Consider the following 6,102-nt stretch of genomic DNA (forward strand, 5'->3'; position numbering starts at 1 on the left):
GTTCCAAAGATTTGTTTAACATACCTTTTTATAGGACCAACTCTACAGCTGGGAAGAGAGATTAAATGAACTTTCGAACAAAAAACCCTTGCTCAAGTCTGGGAAGGCACCAGATGCTACCCAAGCTAAATACCAGTTACTTTTTAACCCAGTGATGTAAACCATAGAATCATAGGGTTGCAAGGGACCCAAGAGTCATCTGGTCCACCCCCTTGTCTGAATGTAGGAACATTACTCCTCATCTATCTAATGCTTCTTCCGCAACATCGTCTTTGGAGATTTTCAAGAAGACAATTCCACAGCTTCCTTGGAGCAGCATATTCCACTGTTTCACTAGTCTAACAGTAATGAAGTTCTTCCTGATACTTGATCTCAATCTACTTTGCTGCAATTTGAAGCCATTGCTTCTCCTCCAGCCCTACACAGTGAGGTAAAACAGTTGCTCTCCCTCTTTTTGGCAACCTCAAAGGTGATCCTTAAAAGGGAAGTGGGCAGCAGACTTGTGGAGCAAAGACAAGCTATCAGAACTGGTTATAGACCTAGGAAGAACAAGGGAACTAGATGCACTTAATTATGTAAAAGAATAAGACCATGCAAAGGAGAACTCGGACCATCAAGGCAAAGGTTCGTTCAATCAACATCTTCCCCTGCCAAAACACTCACTCAAAACTTGACCTCGGTTATACTCGTTTATCCAGGCTATACCAGAGCTTTCTTTTCTCCATTCCTTTCTTCATGTTTCTCATTTTTCACTTGCAAACTCTTCCTCTACCCAGGCATGTTCAAAGTCTTGCCAATGATGCATTTACTTCTAAGTGATATAAGCCTATGTTGTCTGAGAAATTATTTCAGCCACCTGCTCCTCTAAAGGATGCGTTCAGTTGTTTACTCATCTCCATCTTAAATGAAAGGCAATTGTTACAGGCTGGCACAATGCTACAAATATACCTTTTATTAGTAATATGTATTTCCGCTTTTTTATTAATATCTTGCATTTTTTGTTTTGCCTTTAAAGTCTCAAACATTAATTTAGCTTCACCTTTGAATTGATGGTATCCCCATTTTACACATAAATGAAACTGATAGTTAGAGACATTAAGTGACTTGCCTGTGATCAATCCTATATTTTCAGAACATTATGTAATAAGTGTAAAGTGCACATTGGCTTGGTTGGTATTATGTTAACTACAAATAAGATACTGTTTTACTTGTATACAAAATTGCTCAGTACCTCACTATAACGGGTCAGTGCCCGTGATTGTTGTTATATCCATAAATGATGGGAAAAATACTAAAACACATAACTGAGGTTTATGATGTCAAAATCCCACGATATCTGTGACTTTAGTTTGTTAAAAAAAAACTAACTAGAACAAGAAAATGGTATAATTATCCCTATTCCTTCTTTCTGATATAATCAGTCCTATTTGTTCCCACCCATCTTCTCCAAACATCATACAAAATGTATACTGTTGCTTCATATTTACATTTAGACTGATATATGGGAGTGAGATTCCCCCCTCCCCCCATTTAGCATCAAATTAAGATTTTATTGTTTATTTCACTATTAGTTTCTCAGAATCCTTCACTTGTATTATGCAGGTTAAAGGTGCTATCCATAGAGTGCTGAGGGAGAAAAACATTTCCAAATGAATGGCTTTGTAAAAAGGACCAACTTCAAGTTCAACAACTTCCATCAAAAGTAAGAACTTTGTCTGGGTCACCAAGTACTCCTTAAAATTTGTATTTTGAAACATTTCCAATAGTAAGTCAAGAACAGTGACAACATGTCACTATGACCTATGTAATTTGATCTGTCTACTGAATAAAAAATCCTCTTAATAGTGATTTTTCTATTATTTAAATTACATGCTATTTTTTAAGCTAAATATTAGATTTTCTCTAAAAATGAAGCTAAAGACACAAGAATGATGTAAAATAATATGATATACATATCATATTGGCCTGTAGTGCTACATTTGAATGTATGCTATCATTCCTGCATGGCGCATTCCACAGTATTATTTGTTTGATTTATATGCTGCCTCTCCTGGGGAAAAGAACCCCAAACAGTAAGCAGGGACCCCCTGGGGCGGGGAGCACACAGTAAAAAAAAGGAGACAAAAATAATGCAAAGAAATTACTTACCAGCAGCAACAGGACCCGCAATGCAGCTCGAGGAAGAAAGGAAATCCGCGTGGGTCATAAGTTGCGCCTTTTATCCAGCTGAGACTGGCCAGTGATGTCACTGGTAAACACAGGCCAGCGGGAATAAAGAAAACCACCGGGGAAGCTGGCAGGAGGAGCGGAGCAGAGACAGGGAAATCTCTAACACCGGGCACTGCCCGGAATACACTAAGGGGAGAAGGAGCATCAGGGAAGACTCGCCAGGAGCCACAAGAGAGAGTCTAGGGGAGACAGCAGGGGCTCTTTGTGCCAGCGGAGAGCAGCGGGGCAAGGAGGCAGAGGAAGCTTTCTGCACCGGCAAAGGCGGGAGTGTTGGAGAAACAGGAGAGCCAGAGGAGGCTCTCTGCACCAGCAAAGGCAGGAGTGTCGGGGGACAAGGGAGCCAGAGGAGACTCTCCCTCCTGGCAAGAACGGCCGTGAGCAGCAAGGAAGTCTGTGGAGCAGGATGGCAGAAGGCTAGGTATCAGCACACAGTATAGGAGGTGGCCAGCCACTTGAGAAGGTACCGTAGGACGTCAGAAGCAGAACGCCTCTGACAACATCTGAGGAGAGCAACACCGCATACCGCGCTCAGCAGAGTGAGGAAAGAAACGACCCAGGACAAGGGGCTGCCTGGCCAGACGGGTCAGCCTCAGTGGGATCCCAGGGGTGGAAAGACGCCCTGTTATCCTAGCAGTAGGGCTGGGAAGGAAAGCGGACAGGTCCTTCCCAACATATAGTTTGTTTTGGTTCCTTTTGTTTCCCCTTTTTGGAGGAGTTGGGAGGTAGGGCGTGACAACGCAGGCAAGGGAGCTCTGCATCTTCCTTTTTTTTGTTTGATTGTTGGCTAAATTTAGAGCCCTGGGCCTGAGACTGCTTTAGGGCAGGTGGAGGCCTTTCTAAAACCAAACAGCTAAGTGACTGAGTTATCCCAAAGAGGAAGTGTTGAGGGCATAATAGGGCTACGGAGATCGTCAAGCTCAAGAGATGCAACATCATCAGGGGTATGGCCCAGAAGATCTGACGACCTGACGGAGGTTGAGCCCCACGGACTACTGCCAGGTGGTCTTCCTGCTGCAACTGAACCCTGGGTGGTTGGCCCCCCGACTGGTATAACATTCAAAGTCGTGGCAGGCGAGATTCGGGGAAGCTGCTCAGGGGATAGACGGCAGCCCATGGGCCTGCAGGAGACCATAGGATCCCCTCTACTGGCCGCCCAAACCAAGGCTGCACAAGACGGGATGTTCGAGGCCCAGTGGGTACACTGGCCTTCCCAACAAAGGCTAAGGGCAGCTTACACCAACAGGTTGAATAACTTATACAACAGCAATGTGACACAACAACAGAATAACTTAGAACAGAGCTAGAAGATCCCTGTAAAAGAGACCCCCTTCACAACCTCTCAGCTTAGCTTTGTTGCTGACACTAGTCCTTCCAGCTGCCTGCATGACACAGGCTTGTTCAGAAAGTAGGTTTGCTGTAAGAATTGAGAGAGGCAAGAAATGTGGCTCTGTTCTTCTACCAAAGCCCCTGACCACTTCAGCATCCTTCCTGTTCCCTCCCTTTGTACACCAGACCCTGCAATACATATCAGATACTAAAGTCTTCCCAGGGGAAGTGCTTGACCTTTATTAAAGCCCCTGCTGCTTTTAAAATTAAAAGCCATTATAAGTAGGGGTGCACCAATAACTGATTTTTAAGGAGGCATATCAACTGATACCAATCTGATTTCTGATACTAGCCTGGCAGCGTGAAGAGCTGCATGCAGCGCTGCGTGCAGCTGCTAAGTCTGGTGTAGTGGAAGCGGAGGGGGGATGGAAGGAGCATAGGGGGGCAGATCAAGGTCCCCACAATGAGGGAGGAGTGGGGCTGAGGCTGGGGTAGGGGCTAGGGCAAGCACGGGACAGAGCTGTGACTCAGCTGGAGGGGGCACCTCCGATTGATGTGCGCTGCTTATCCAGGAGCCCAGGGCTCGGTCCTCGGGCCCACAGTGTTCAATATCTTCATCGATGATTTGGACGAGGGGGTGAAAAGCACCTTGTTCAAGTTCGCAGATGACACTAAGGTGTGGGGAGAAGTGAGCATGCTAGAGGAGAGGGACAGGCTACGACTAGATCTCGACAGGTCACAGGGGTAGGCGGATGAGAACAGGATGGGTTTCAATACAGACAAGTGCAAAGTGTTCCACCTGGGGAGGAAGAACCAACAGCATACCTACAGGCTGGGGAACTCCCTTCTTGTCAGCCTGGAGGCAGAGAGGCATCTTGGAATCACTACTGATTCCAAGATGAACATGGGCTGCCAACGTGGGGATGCAGTCAGGAAGGGTAACCGTACCTTGTCATGCATTCATAGATGCATCACAAGCAGGTCCAAGCAGGTGATCCTCCCCTCTATGCGACATTGGTCAGGCCACAGTTGGAGTACTGCATCCAGTTCTGGGCACCACACTTCAGGAGGGATGTGGACAGCATCGAGAGGGTCCAGAGGAGGGCCACTCACATGATTAGGGGGCAGCAGGGCAGGCCCTTCGAGGAGAAGCCATGGGATCTGAACCTGTTCAGCCTCCACAAGAGAAGGCTGAGAGGGGATCTGGTGGCCGCCTATAAACTTGCCAAGGGGGACCAGCAGGCAATGGGAGAGTCCCTGTTTCCCTGAGTACTACCGAAGGTAACAAGGAACAATGACCATAAATTGACCAAGAGTAAATTCAGGCTAGATATCAGGAGGCACTACGTCACTGTCAGGGCAGCTAGGAGGGGAAGTGGTGCTTGCCCCTACCTTGGGTCTTCAAAAGGAAGCTAGATAATCACCTATCTGGGGTCATTTGACCCCAGCATCCTTTCCTGCCCATAGCAGGGGCTCAGACTAGATGATCTGCTTAAGTCCCTTCCGACCCTACCAACTATGAAACTACGGTCTGGTGGCTCATCCAGCCCTTGCCCATTTTGTCCAATGGCTACAGTCACTGCTCCCACCGCTTGTCCAGGAGGGCATGGGGAGATCTGTACAGGGCAGGGCAGGCTCTTTCCAGTGGGATAGGGTTGCACTCCAGATGGGTGGCAGCAGCATTGGAAGGGGGCTAAGGAGGGGCTGCAGCCACCCCAAAACTCGCTGTAGCTCCCCAACCTCCCTCCCAGCACTGCCACCGCCCACAGCCCCACCCTGCTAAGAGCTTGGCACAGCCCCTAGCCCCAGCCTGCCCCGCACAGAACTGGGAGCACCCCTCCCCCCACAAGTGTCTTCCTGGATGAGTGCTGGACCAGCCGTCAAACCAGCAGTTAGTTCCTAGACAAGTGTCACGCAGCGGTGGGAGCCGTTCCCCACCTTGCACAAGCCGCGACTCCATCCTGTACCCGCTCCACCCTGGCTGGGCAGCACTTGCCCCAGCCCCAGCTGCAGTCCCGCTCCTCCCTCACTGCAGGGGCCTTGAACTGCCCTTTCCCTTCCCTTCCCTCCTCCCCCCCCAAGAAACTTATGAGCTGCCCACAGCTCTCTGCTGCATGCATGCACAGGCCATTTATTGGCCAAGTTATTGGCCATATCAGCCTGATTTCCAATAAAGACAATTTTCTTTAGTTCAGTGCACTTTAAATTTAAGGCTATGTATTTTCCATCGTGGCTCCTGAGAAGCGTTCCCGTCTGCACTGCCCAGCATAACTTTTGCTCCTAAGCAGCTTCAGGTCCCGTGGGGCAGCTGGCTGTGCTGCACGTAACCTACCTTTCAGGTTGTGCTTGGTGTATTTCACAAGTGTTCAGAGAAGCAGCTACTGCAGGTGGGGAGAAACCTAGGCCAACATGCTGCTGCTTGTGTAGGTGTGCATCAGGCCAGATCCAGCCCACAGAGCTATGGCCTCCAGGATATCCTACAGGTTGGCAGGGGGGAGCAGTGGCAGCCTTAACCACCAGACTTGCAGGCAGGTGGGGAGCCCCAGG

At 48.4% G+C, this 6,102-nt stretch overlaps 1 protein-coding gene across 3 annotated transcripts in view; it reads right to left on the reverse strand.

Annotated features, from left to right (window-relative positions):
- Positions 1-6,102, reverse strand: part of BTD (biotinidase) — a 32,918-nt gene that overhangs the window by 26,134 nt on the left and 682 nt on the right. The window contains exon 1 of one of the 3 annotated variants that reach the window (XM_090046624.1): positions 2,149-2,964. The exons of the other annotated variants lie outside the window; for them this stretch is intronic. The gene's annotated coding sequence lies outside the window, so the exon portion shown is untranslated. Of the gene's footprint in view, positions 1-2,148; positions 2,965-6,102 lie in introns of those variants that run through there. 3 annotated transcript variants of the gene reach the window in all.

The sequence above is a fragment of the Crocodylus siamensis genome, chromosome 5 (assembly GCF_052110815.1).
Source record: "Crocodylus siamensis isolate JL-2025a chromosome 5, ASM5211081v1, whole genome shotgun sequence".
In the NCBI taxonomy this organism is placed as follows: domain Eukaryota; kingdom Metazoa; phylum Chordata; order Crocodylia; family Crocodylidae; genus Crocodylus; species Crocodylus siamensis.